Source organism: Mesocricetus auratus, unplaced genomic scaffold, assembly GCF_017639785.1.
Source record: "Mesocricetus auratus isolate SY011 unplaced genomic scaffold, BCM_Maur_2.0 Super-Scaffold_100009, whole genome shotgun sequence".
Classification (NCBI taxonomy): Eukaryota; Metazoa; Chordata; class Mammalia; order Rodentia; family Cricetidae; genus Mesocricetus; species Mesocricetus auratus.
Genome location: NW_024429193.1, coordinates 73,368,859 through 73,382,144, shown reverse-complemented (window position 1 = coordinate 73,382,144; position 13,286 = coordinate 73,368,859). Strand labels below are relative to the sequence as shown.

At 38.5% G+C, this 13,286-nt stretch overlaps 1 long non-coding RNA gene across 3 annotated transcripts in view; it reads right to left on the bottom strand.

The window, feature by feature from the left end:
• Positions 1 to 11,338, bottom strand: part of LOC121142462 — a 57,006-nt gene extending 45,668 nt beyond the window's left edge. For all 3 annotated transcript variants that reach the window (XR_005879507.1, XR_005879506.1, XR_005879508.1), the window contains exons 1-3: positions 11,149 to 11,338; positions 5,166 to 5,307; positions 3,897 to 3,961 (exon numbers count right to left, since the gene is read on the bottom strand). This is a non-coding gene — a long non-coding RNA (uncharacterized LOC121142462). The remainder of the gene's footprint in view (positions 1 to 3,896; positions 3,962 to 5,165; positions 5,308 to 11,148) is intronic.
• Positions 11,339 to 13,286: the final 1,948 nt, after the last annotated feature.

Genomic DNA, 13,286 nt, shown 5'->3' with positions numbered 1-13,286 from the left:
CAGATGGTTATTGATACATATATTCACAATTGGTCAAAGTGCAAAGGATAAAACAACTGTGAAATGTACAAACTTAAATGTGGTTTCTACATCACACCCAAACCTGCAAGTCTCAGGGACCACCCATCCTGAAAGAGAGGCTCAAAGATCCTAAGGGTCAAAGGTTATAGGAGATTGCTTTTCCAGTCTTGATGAGGATGTTGCAGTGATTATGACTTCACACAAAAGTCTTTCACACAGTCAAGCCAGCAAAAATTTCAGCATGGAAAGTATCATGAAGTCCCGTCCATAGCTAAGGAGCTATTGGCAATTGAGAATGCTAGGGGAGGTAGAGTCTGTTTACTTAAGGTGAATCCCCTGATAGGATACTTTTCCACTGGGTGACCATAAACCTGTTCCAATAATGACTAAATGGACTCAGTAGTTAAAAATATAAAGTGTAAAGGTGGGACAGAAAATTGGTTGTGAGTATAGGAGTCATAGGGGTGGCATAAATTTGATACAAACTCCTTTAGTAATAATTCAGTCATGTATAAAACATTCTTCATGAAATAAATACCTTTGTGGAAGGAGAACACTGTAAAGAAACATAAGAACCTCAGGAAGCAATGTCAATATGACAGAAAAATTTGAAAATGGGGTAGGGATCTTGGGGAAACATATGATAAAAGGTAATGCCTAAAAATTAAATTGATTATTATTATTAGAACACATGATAAATGTGTAGGTATTTTAAGGAAAACATTGTGAAGGAAGTTGGAATCTAAAAATATTTAGAAATAAAATGATATAGATAGGCTTTAAAGACTATCATAAATATAAATGAATCCCCAAAGCAAAAATAGCAGTAGAAAAAAAACAGTTATAGACTAAAAGAAACAGCATTATTTACCAAAGTTTAACATCCATAGGAAAAACAACAAAATAAAACCAGATGAATGAAGGAAGGGAAATGTACTGTGTCAGTGTCTTTTCAAGTGGGGATTAGGAAGGATTATCCTTAAAAGCTTTCTACCAGAAAGGAAAAGATGCGCTAACAACAACAACAACAACATTGAAATAATCATAATCTTCCAAAACAAAATCAAAACACTTAAGAAGAGAAGAAAATACACACAAAGCAATCAGACCCAGACATCAACACAAAGTTCTTCTCATAACTATGAAGAGCAGGAATTTAAAAACAAAAGACCCCCAAATCCATATTAGTAAACATGAATAATTTAACATTCTTAGAGAAAAGGAAGTTTCTCTCTCTCTCTATATATATATATATATGTGTGTGTGTGTGTGTGTGTGTGTGTGTGTGTGTGTGTGTGTGTGTGTGTATCCTTTGTACCCAAGAATCTATTGCTTACTGAGCCTCAAGGAAAACAAATTAAAGAAACAACAAAGAATATACACTCCAATCAGTATGTCAACAAGCAAGGACAACGAAAAAAATTTTCACAAAAATCTTAAAAATAATGCCTTTTCCTACATGGATTGAAAAGTTTTCTAGATTCAATTAAAAGAGAAACTGTGCACTCAGTCTATTGTCGTTTCAAATACTCCTCCATCTTTTAACTGGGATTTAAATGATCAATATTTGTATTAAATATTTAACAAAAGTTTACAATTTTAGAGAAAAAAGTTTAAACTATTGAAAACCAATTTAAAAAGCACAGAGAACAGCGTTTTGTAAAATAAAAACAAAGTAAAATAAAATGTACATTGCAAATTCCACCTTCAACAAAACATTTTGATTATTCCATTTTATATTTATTCCTTTTTTCTGCCACTTTATTATTTTGATGATTTCCAATAGTGAGAATGTTGAAAAATGCAATGTGATAGGCATTCTTATTGTTCACCATATTGATCTTTTTTTAGCACTGCACATTCCCTTTCTCCACTAGGATTTTTAGGAGTTGGTAGTTTGGTGTCATGTGAAAATATAATCTCATGCAAAGATGCATACCTAAGTCTTTGGTGCATATGTCCTGAGTGAAGGCATTTTTCTTAATATAATTTAATGTATCGATCACATTCATGACACCTATCATAAATATGGCAATATGACCCAGTATACTGATTTTCCTACTCAATTTTTTTAAGTATTTGCCATAGAAAATAAAAGCTTGCTAATCCAATGTGTATGTTTACATATTTATATACTATAAATAAATAGGAAGCTAAATCTCTTTTCATTGGAAAAACTCCTATGGTTTATGAAAGCTATGGTACTTAAAATACCTTGAGAATGCCAAAGATAGATAAAACAATGAGGTTTGAGCACAAGGTACAGGTTTGGCTACATTGTCAAATAATGTAGAGCTGGTGATAGATACAGGTGGGGTCCTAGACAGGTCAGAGTAATAAAGAGACAGAGATAGGAGTCCAGGAAAACAGCAAATTATGTTAATGAGTGAGGGGTTAGGATACTATCAGAACCTCAGTTTTGGGAGGTTTAACATGAGGAATGATATATACGTTTCTATTCCCAATTATTATCCATATAAATAAAAGCAAAATGATTCTAGCTTTCCTTTTCTTGGTGCCATGGACATACTAGTCCTTATTTTACCCCTGACACTTTTGAGAGGCAGTTAGAATGATAAAGAGCATTGGTTTGGAGAAGAGGTTGGCTTTCCAGGTTGTGGAAATCAGGGCTGGATAGGATTCCACACAATCCCTGTTCCTTACTCAAGCCTTCCATCGCAGAGACTTGGGGGATTGATGGCAGTCTTGATTTACTGCTAGTTAGCCACATAGAGAGCAGTAGATCTCTGCTGCTGCTGAATAGCATCTAAAATTAAGTCTTGACAACAGATTGAGAGTTACCAGGGGCTCATAATTGAAACCAAAAGTGAGACAGTGAGGAGAGGCAGACATTTGTGAAACCTTGAAGCACATCTACAGCCCTTCCTCAGCCACCTGGCTGCCCTTAGGTTACACCCACAAAGGCTGGGAGAAGACAGAAGAAGCGAGATGGGGGCAATTGCAAATCTAAGTCCGATACAGACTGCATACTAATGATGCAGAGGAAAAAGCAGAGGAGGCTGTGGCTACCACAAAATTCTTCAGTGTATTTTTCCATAGGAGGGAAAGATTGAAGTCTGACAGGGGATGGATTTGTTTCAGGATGCAGAAGCAGATGTCCTGACTGGATGCTTAAGGACGCTCCCTATTCCCTCTGGCTTTATCATGTCTTTATTTTTCATTCCAGTAAGATGTCAGGGGCAGAAATGAACCATCATCATGCGCAGTGATTTAAACATTAAGATCTAATCAAATCTTCCCAAGATAGCATCTATTTCTATTAGTTTGAAAAAAAATACCCTCTAGTTTTTTCTTGGTATGTTGCAGCAAAAATAATGCTGAGCCTACTGTTTACTGTTTTAAATAATTTCAGAATTACAGGGCTGCCTTTATAGTTCTTATGAGGGATCACACTAATGGAACTAAGAAATAATATTAAAGCTGAATATGAAGCTTAAACTGAATGAGAAATCTATCCATTTTATGATGTAGGAAACTTCTTTTCCAGCACACATCATCTTAGATAGAAAAGATAAATTCTTTTTTTTTGGTAGAGAATTCAGTATGGGATAACAGTCATGCTCTCTTCATGGTCATTGTCTATTGCAAGGCAGAGATTATTCCACAGAGTGTTCTAAACAAAATCAGCAGGGTTAATCCTTATTTGGGTTACACTAAAAAGGAAAGCGCCAAGGTCCTGTGTAGAGCTCCTTCTGTCTGCAGGAGACATTGCAAGATGATAGGAGGCATTAAACAGCCCAGGGAGACACGCGGCTGACCTGCTTTTCTGTTAGCAAGTGACAAAGGTGTCTTTCAGCAGAACAGTTATGAGGCTGTGCTCCACAGGCAGCCATTGGAGAATGGTGTGCACTTACCGATGAGAAGCTAGGCTTTGAATGCTCTTTCACAGAAGACAGAGACCCTTTCTTCAAAACGAAGACTGTTGGGAAGGAAGGTGCCCTTCAGAATTTGCTTTAATACAGTCAAGTTTGTTCCTAATAGCCTAATTAGTGCAAAAGCACTGTAACTTTACACGATTAAACTCATGAATTTGAAATTCTCAAAGGAAAGCTCAAATTAGAAAAGGAACAGGGGAGCCTAATACAGATTCAATTAGAAGCAGTCACAAAAGCTAATTTATTTTAAAAGCCAAGGGCAATAATTTATGATCTTATAGAAATGGCATGCCATATACTTACATTCTTGTAAACTGTATTCAGATAACAATGGTGGCTATATTTAGACACTTCATATAGTGGTTTATCTAACTGTCTCTGTGAAAGGGTAACTACCAAGAAAACTAATTTAAATATTAAAGAGTAAACCAGATATATTAAAGAGATTCTGTTCCTACAAAGATAATTTGCTTTACATCGCTTTGTTAAATGTGTTTAGTCTCTCTTGGGAAGGATACACATCTAAAAACTGTCTATATGCTGGTGTACATTCTGTCATCTAGTAGTCTATGAGGCTGCGGTTGCTATGGCAACTCCTTTCTTGGAAGATCTTTTGCACATAGTTAATTTCTAGCTTTTTCCATTCCAATCAATGCAGCACACTTTGAATGATATAGTTATACCTTCTCTGTACTAAGAAAAGGACAGATCAAACTAACTTACGGGTAATTGTTCATGTTGGAGCAACCATTATTTTGGAATTTTATCAATACATTAGTTTAATTTGAACCTAACCTGAGACTAATTAAGAGGAAACAATCACAGGGAAGGAAGTTGCTCTATTGGGCAGTGTAAACAGACTTCAGCCATTTATTATTTTCTGCAATTGACCTATCATGTGCTTAAAGTACTACTAGGTGCTTATTTAAATTTCAGCTTACTTGATTTTGGTATTGACACAAAGAAGTCCATATTAATAAACTGAATAGAATTAAAATTCTGGAAGTAAACTATTCATTACAATAAATTGATTTTCAATAAAGGTGCCAAGACAATTCAGTAGTTTCAAGAAATGATGTAGAGAGCTGTCTATAAGTAAACACAATAATCAAGTTGTACCTCTACCTTATTTCCCAAAAGATCATAGCCATAAATGTAAGAATCAAAATGTTGTTGAAAACAGTTTTCTCAAAATTACAAGACAAAATGTCAATAAATTAACTTCATAGAAACGTAAAGCTTCCATACCTCATAGGATACTTTGCAGAAGTAGTAAAGGCAGTCTCCAGAATGGGAGACTTATGTATGATAAACAAATACCAAGAATTTCTTCAAATAGTTGATAGAGGTGACCAATTAATGAACATTTGTATCCTTAAGGAAGAATAACCTAAAAATACAAGGAGATACCGTTAAACAGTTACAAATGTGGCTGGAATAAACAGTGTAGACACTGTAACAGTTATTAGTAAAGATGTGAAGAAAAGAGAATGCTGGTCTATTCCAGATGGGCAAATATGTGATTTAGTCGCTCTGGGGAAGAAAGTGTTTTTTAAAGTGTTAAAATTAAGGTCCAAGTTGGCACGCCAATCCCAATCCTCAATAGATATTCAAAAGTAATAAAATGTATTCCTTGAACTCTTATACACAAATTCTCATTGCAGCATTATTTATCATATCCAAAAAGTAGACCATCCCTAACATCTATCACTGAATAAACTGATAGGCAACTGAATAATAAATTCTCTAATAAAATTTATGTAATAAAAATTATGAAGCAATTGCATAATGAGAGAGCCAGTCACAGAGAGTTACATACCACATGATCCCACTCCCAGAAATACCCAGGAAAGGCAAATCACAGAAGACAGAAAATGGACTTGTGTTTTCCAAGGACTGAGAAGAAAGCAGAGTGAAAATGGCAACAGCGTGACGAACATGCCGTGAAATTATATAGTGCTGGTGGTTGCACAACTCTAAAGTATTTTAAAATGTTGAATTGTAATACATTGATACAATTTACCCACATGGGAATTATATCTCAGTACTGTTACCAAAGGACATCATTTGAAGAGAATCATTGACTTACAATGACACCTGTCCATCATTTGACAATCATGCATCCTTTCCATGGATAAGAACACCATAACAGAGACTAATGTAGGCTAAGTTAAGTGTTTATGAATTTAAGAAAAGATTGGCTGACCTCAAATTTATTCTAACTCTCCTCTCAATATCAAACATATACATAATCAAGATCCTAGAACCCCCAGACTGTCTCTTTCTTCCAATTAACATATCCATGATGTTGACTTTGTGTTTTAAAAAAAATCTGTGAAAACTGTACACTTAGATCAACATTCCAACCCATAACTATTGGTCAGAAATACAATTTGTGTTTACATTTCAAGACTGCAGTTCATAACACAGATGATAGATTTAGACAATTCTGGCTTAGGTATGTGACCAAAGGCGGGCACCACAAACAAGCTATTAGAACTCTTCCATTTGCAAATTGTCTGAGATTCATTAAAAGTAACCACAACACTGATCTTGATATTTTGAGAACCTTTAAAACAAATGCATGTAATATTCTTAACTGAGTACCCAACATATGTAAAGTAGATTGAAAATGACAAGGAAGATGCCTGTAAGGATTATGTGATGTCTGGGGAACAGACAAACGAAGTCCAAATCATTGAAGAAGTGGGAATAGACAAGTGCATTATGTCTCTAGTCTAGGATTTCTACTATCATCATGACAATGGGCAAAATAATGCATTATTGTGGCAGTAAATAATTTCTCCAATTTCCATGTTTTTTTCAGACACACATATAAGCATGCATGCACACACACATTCACACACACACACACACACATACACACACAAAGCAGACAAACAAAAATACTGAGAATACTGGGAGAAACAAAAGGCTAAAATGAAAGTCATGGATGTAAAAGTAACTTTCCTTAAATTCCTTTGACCCTCTCTCCTGTACTCCTGATTGCCTCTTTGTTCCATGCATCTGGCTACCATCAAAGAGAAACAAATGAGATTATTCAAACATTCACAGAGGGAAAGATGTGAACCATAGTCTCCAATAATATATCTAAAGAATGTATTCCTTTCTGAAATGTAAAACACATTAAGCATATGGAAATACGTCTCAGAAGGAAAAACTAAAACTATGTTGTTCACCCACTTTATATAGTGATATAATTTTCATTAAGCATTTGTCATTTATTATATGGGTAACATGTATAAACAGACCATGGTAATGGTATTTTTCTTTCTTTCTTTCTTTCTTTCTTTCTTTCTTTCTTTCTTTCTTTCTTTTTTTTTTTTTTTGGTTTATTCAAGACCGTATTTCTCTGTGTTGTTTTGGAGGCTGTCTTGGAACTTGCTCTGTAGACCAGGCTGGCCTCAAATTCACAGAGATCTGTCTGTCTCTGCCTCCTGAGTGCTGGGATTACAGGAGTGTGACACTAACGCCCGGCTAGTAATGGTACTTTTTAAAACTAATATTTGTTCATATCTCTCTGTTACATGGATGATTTCATGGGAACACATTAACAGGGAGGAATCAAGCCAGAGAGAGTGACGGGGCACTGTCAATGACTAAAGGGTGGAAGTAAGGTCATTCAATTAGCAGAAACCATAAGAGGCAACCACTTATATTCTAATATGTGGATGAAAAGCTGGTAACATTGAGGGGCATGGAACAGATGGTCAATAGTTCACAGAATAGGAAGGCCCTAGACTCTCCCTTTAAGTGTAATTTTTAATAACAGCATTACTGAGCAATAACTCATATGTCACAAAATGCATTCAAAAAAAGAAAAAATGCTGAAAGAGCAAAGTTCACTGTCTGTGCCATGCAATGAAGTTTTATTATGGCTCAATGATGACAATGAAATGAAACCTATTATTGTACCAAGAACAAGAGAGAAAACTATGGAGTTCATGCCTTAGATGGTCAAGATGCTATCAAAGGAGATGGTACAATTAGGCAGAAAAGGATTAGATTCTTTAAGTTAGAATAACCACAGTCTATTGTAGCGAGCCCGCCAGTGTGTTCGTGACTACAGCGCTACCATACTTCACAACGATCCGAGGCTAAGGGCTAAGGATAAAAATAAAGACAAAGGCAGCAGCTCATTCTTACAAGGAGAATGGCATTTATTATTATGAGGGTAGAGCCTTATATACCAAAGTCAGGCATGGTGGAAAAACACCAAGGTCAGAAGCCTATTGTGGGAACACCAGACCTTGAGCAGAGACCCACTTCCCCTTCTGCCTGGGAGTAGGCAGCTGTAAGACAATGTTTACTAAAAACAATACAATGCTGGGGGCATTAAGTTCCTGGAAAAGGCCTGCCCGCAGAAACCACCCTGAGCTCGACCTTGTCCAGAGACTAACCGCATCTTCTGCCACGCCCAGATCAGTTTCTGGGGTGAGAGCAGAACCAGCCAGGGTAGAGGAGAGAGCAGAAGCTTCTCTGGTGGGGGCCTTTCTTGGGAAGTTTTCTTGAACCTTTTTGGAGCCTGCTTAAAGTTTTTTTTACATCGTTGACCGAGTCTCTGTGTTGTCAATCCCCGACACCCTCCGCACGTTCTCGGACACAGGCCGAGCAGCAGACGCGACACCTATGTTCCCAGGGGCCTCCAGCAAAGGGGTGGGCCTGAAACAGGAATTAGCATTTAGACAATAAACAGGAACTTGCATGCAGGCCTTACTGGGAGGAGGGGATGAGAAGTGTTTTGCTAAAAAGCTCCTAGTAACAAGTGGTCAACAGACCCACCATAGGGGAAGGGTGCAACTAATCCCCCTTTTATATATATTAAAAAATGAGCATCTGGCTTAGGTTGCCTGGAACATTAACATCTATCTTACCTGTCAATGAGAAGTCTGTCCAGGCCTCACAAACTCTCTGTCTTAGGTTGATAGATGTCCCCTGGGACATACCTGACATTGATAACTCATTTGTCTTGCTGGTTCAACCAGGCCTGTACCCAGGGGTTGTCTGTTGACAAGGAAAGCATGATCTGCTTTGTAAGAAAATGGTGCTGGGCTTGTGGCTTTTCCATGTGGCAAAGGCAAACTAGGGCTAAGGACTGTGTTGCCCAGGGTCATAATCCAATAGACCTGTCTGCTGCAGTCCTGTTAAGAGGGGGTCTCCCAAAAGGGAGTCACCCTGGTCTCAGTTAAAATAGCCAATTAATTCCATTTGTTAATTAAGATTTAAAGTGCCCAATTGTAATTAATATAAATTTGGGGATTTAAGGTAGAGGCATCCTCCCCTGGGGGTTTATCCAGCATGCCTGCCATGGCAACTGGCTAAGACATAGGGAAGCCAAAAATTGCAGCTGCTGTGATGTTAAAGTCACTCCTGTGTCATGTGAGAACGAGTTGGTTCTCTCCTGAGAGTTCCACTGGAATAGGCATGACACCTGGAACACAGACAACCAAGGCTGATCAACAGCTTCTCAAGCGACATTCCTGAGGAAATAATTAAACATTTCTCCCAAGGGAGGGTTATTAAATATAGCAAATGTCCAAGCAGGCAAATCCATTCTGAGTGCTGCCTTTCCTAGGCTATGGGTGAGGCTGATTACAGCTGGATACACCTGATACTGAAGACCCACCAGCATCAGGACAGGCAGGTTCCTTATTAAAGCCTAATGAGTCTATTGGCGGCTGATGAATATCAGCAGGAACAGAGCACACACAATGCTCTGGAACCCAAATTGGCGACTCACCATCCTGTGGGAATACACAAACAGACCCCTGGGCCCATACCAAAACTGGATCTGGTCCTTTCCAAAGATCCGAGGTCATGTCTTTCCATTTAACTAGAGGTTTTTGCTGTACAGCAGACCACCAGTGGTGATCTGTTGCGGAGTTGCCAGAAACATCCACAATTTAAAAATTTAAGATATAGAGGATAAATGATAGAGTAGAATGAGGGGAGCCAAGGTGGCCCCCAAGATCTCCCTTCTTTAGCTAAATAGGCTTTTGGAGTACGATGAGCATGTTCCACAATAGTCTTTTTTTTTTTTTTTTTTGGTGGTTGTGAGGAATTCCAGTTTTGGGAGAGATATCAAAATCTAGACAAAAGTGACTGAAACCTCTGCTGATATAGGCGGGGCCATTATCATTCTTAATTTGTTTGGGGACTCCCATGTAAGCAAAATCCTGTAAACAATGGCTCCTAACATCTTTTACTTTTTCACTAGAGTGGGCAGAGGTGAATATCAGGTGGGAAAAAGTATCTACGGAAGCATGAACAAATTGTAATTTACTAGAGGATGGCACATGTGTTACATCTATTTGCCTAATGGGGTTAGGCAAAAGTCCTCGAGGATTAACCCCCAAGTGAGGCACAGGAAGAATACACCAAGAGGGCAATCCTTGGCTACTAGAACAGCCTGTTCTTAGGTAATCCCAAATATGAAAGCACAAAGCCCCTGCACTGAGATGAAAGCACTTATGTAGGGATTGTGCTTTAGTGAGTCTTTGAAAAACCATACCAATTTGAGCATACCTGTCAGCTGTGCAATTTCCTTCACTGAGGGGCCCTGGCAAAGGAGTATGGGCCCTAAGATGTCCCACAATAGGTTCCCTCCATTGCCACAGCAGACTTGTATCTGTAATAAACTTTCTTGTAGCCTAGAGATGGGAGTGACATAGGCAGCAGTTTCTAAAGGTTGGATAATATGAGCAATATATTGACTATCGGTAAAAATGTTTAATGATTCTCTGGGGAAGAATGGTAGAGCCAAGGCCAGGACTGAAATTTCGGCCAATTGGGCAGAAGTTGCAAGAATTCTGGCTGTCTTATGTCTGATAACTGTGCCCTGACAATGTAACAATTGGATCAATTGGTCCTCCAAAAGAGGGTAGGAACTAGTAGCACCCATACCTAATATGCTCACTCCTAACCCTAATGAGAATGCTGGCTGGCTTTCTGTGCTGGTGGGTTCTCAGGAATTCTCTGACAATTTTGATACCAATGGGTCTAGTCAGGGCAGGAGCCTAACTTTAAACCACCCCTCTATGGAGGCTGACCCACCATCTAGGGACTAACTTTTTAAATCACACCTCTACGGGGACTGACCCACCTTCTAGGGCCTGACTTTTTAAATCACCCCTCTATGGAGCTGACTCACCATCTGGGGCCTAACTTGGTACCCTAAACTTGGTACCCCTATCCAAATACACCCTCCTACCTTACTTGTTGGCCAGTATTTGAGTGTAATTCTTTAGCAGTTTTCTTCTTTTCCGATCTGGGTGGGTCCTCCATCTGTAGCAAGCCGCTGGTGTGTTCGTGGCTATGGTGCTACCATACTTCACAATGATCCGAGGCTAAGGGTTAAGGATTAAAATAAAGACAAAGACAGCGGCTCATTCTTACAAGGAGAATGGCCTGGTGGAAAAACACCAAGGCTATGTTCCCAGGGCCCTCCAGCAAAGGGGTGGGTCTAAAACAGGAATTAGCATTTAGACAATAAACAGGAACTTGCTTGCAGGCCTTACTGGGATGAGGGGATGAGAAGTGTTTTGCTAAAAGCTCCTAGTAACAAGTGGTCAACAGACCGCCTTGGGGGAATGGTGCAACAGTCTATGTTGTCATATCTGCAGGTTAAAAATATCTTCTAATCCCAGTCATAAGAATTATACCATATGTTACCCCAGCAAAGGGTTTTGTTCAAATTCCAGATCCTTTCCTTTTATTAGCTATGTGGCTTTAGATTGGACAGTTCAGAGACCCCATTTTCTCATGCAGAGAATACAGAGTTTGCATATAATGTATAGTCAGTGTTGTTTCCTTTTTCAGTGTATCTTTCTGGGCTAAAGGAGTACCTTTCTCCTTCTTGTCCCCTTCATTCTCAAAATTTTGAGAAGAAAAGAACATTAGGCACCGGCCTTTAATCCAAGCACTTGGAAGGCAGAGGCTCTCTGTGAGTTCGAGGTAGCATGGTCTACAAATCTACACAGAGAAACCCTGTCTCAAGAAACAAACAAAAAAAAATGATTAAACAAATCTTAACAAATTTGAGTTTGAGTTGCCATATGCATTCCCTCCATGTGGTCTGTGGTTCTAAGAGCAAAAGGTGTTCATTTCCTCAGAGAAAGGGAAAAAGAAGGGTAGACAGCAAGAGACACTAAGGAACGAAGAATTAAGCAGCAAATTCCATTTCACTGCAGGTGTCTACTCCTGCCTCTTCCAATATGTCTTCCCCCTTTTCAGTAAAGACCCTAAGCCTTGGGGAGGGGGTGTGTGATGCAGATGTCTCATTTAGAGAATGCTCTACATTCTTATTCTTTGCAGGTGGAGCATCAGTGAGGGTCTCTTTATTAATCTCCATCTACTGCAAAACAATAGCTTCTCTGATGAGTGTTGAGAGAGGCGTTAATCATTGAGTATAAAGATAAGAATTTAGGGGCTACTGATAGCACTGTTGCACACATGACTGCACACCAGGACCTGCAAAAGATCCAGAGAGCCAAAATCCCAGCACGAAGTGGGGAGAGCTCAGAGAAAACTTACAGTTTTCCAGTCCACAATCATTTTTAGATGTTTTCCAGTTAAAATACTAGTTTCTCTACAGACAAGCAACATTATAGTAACTGAGTAGGTTATAAGTATAATTCACATCTGCAGAAAATGATGTAATTATATTTTAATTCAGTGAAGGATTAAGTTTGAAAAAAAGATCTTATGTAGTTCAGAATGAACTGCTATCATGTATGGGAAAATATTTCTATCCTGTGATGCTGACGAAGAAGCATGACAAGGTGTAATTTTTTTCTGGTCAGATGTGGACAAGCTAAAAGCCAACAAGCATGTTTGTAATAGAAGACAATGTAAACAACCGAAAGATGCATTTAGGCTTATGTTTCCCTAAGCTGAATTGTAGGTTAGGAAGTTCCTTAGGCAAACAACTCAAAACCAGGGTATTAACAGACTTCCAGGCTGCCATGAGTTTTCATTAATGTCTTTCAGCTTAAAGGAATATATGAAACTACTCCCCCAGAATTGCCATGCCCTAACTCAAAGCAAGACCTGTGCATTTTCAAAACTTTTGAATAATAAAAGTAAAGTTAATCTCAGAAGACATCACCTGACTTTTCATGCCGAGCCCTATGAACACAATGCAAGTATGTGTGACAAGTATCCCTGTAAACACTCTCTACACTCTCTAAACCAATGTTCTTCTCATTTTAAGCCAGGAGAAGGAGTGATTCCACAGTGTCTTATCGATGTTTCCTTTATCTGACCCACACCTGGCTTGTATATGGGGCTCATTGTTTATTATCTTTTAATTGTTTCAAACAAATCTCTATCAAAATCCTGAAACTATAG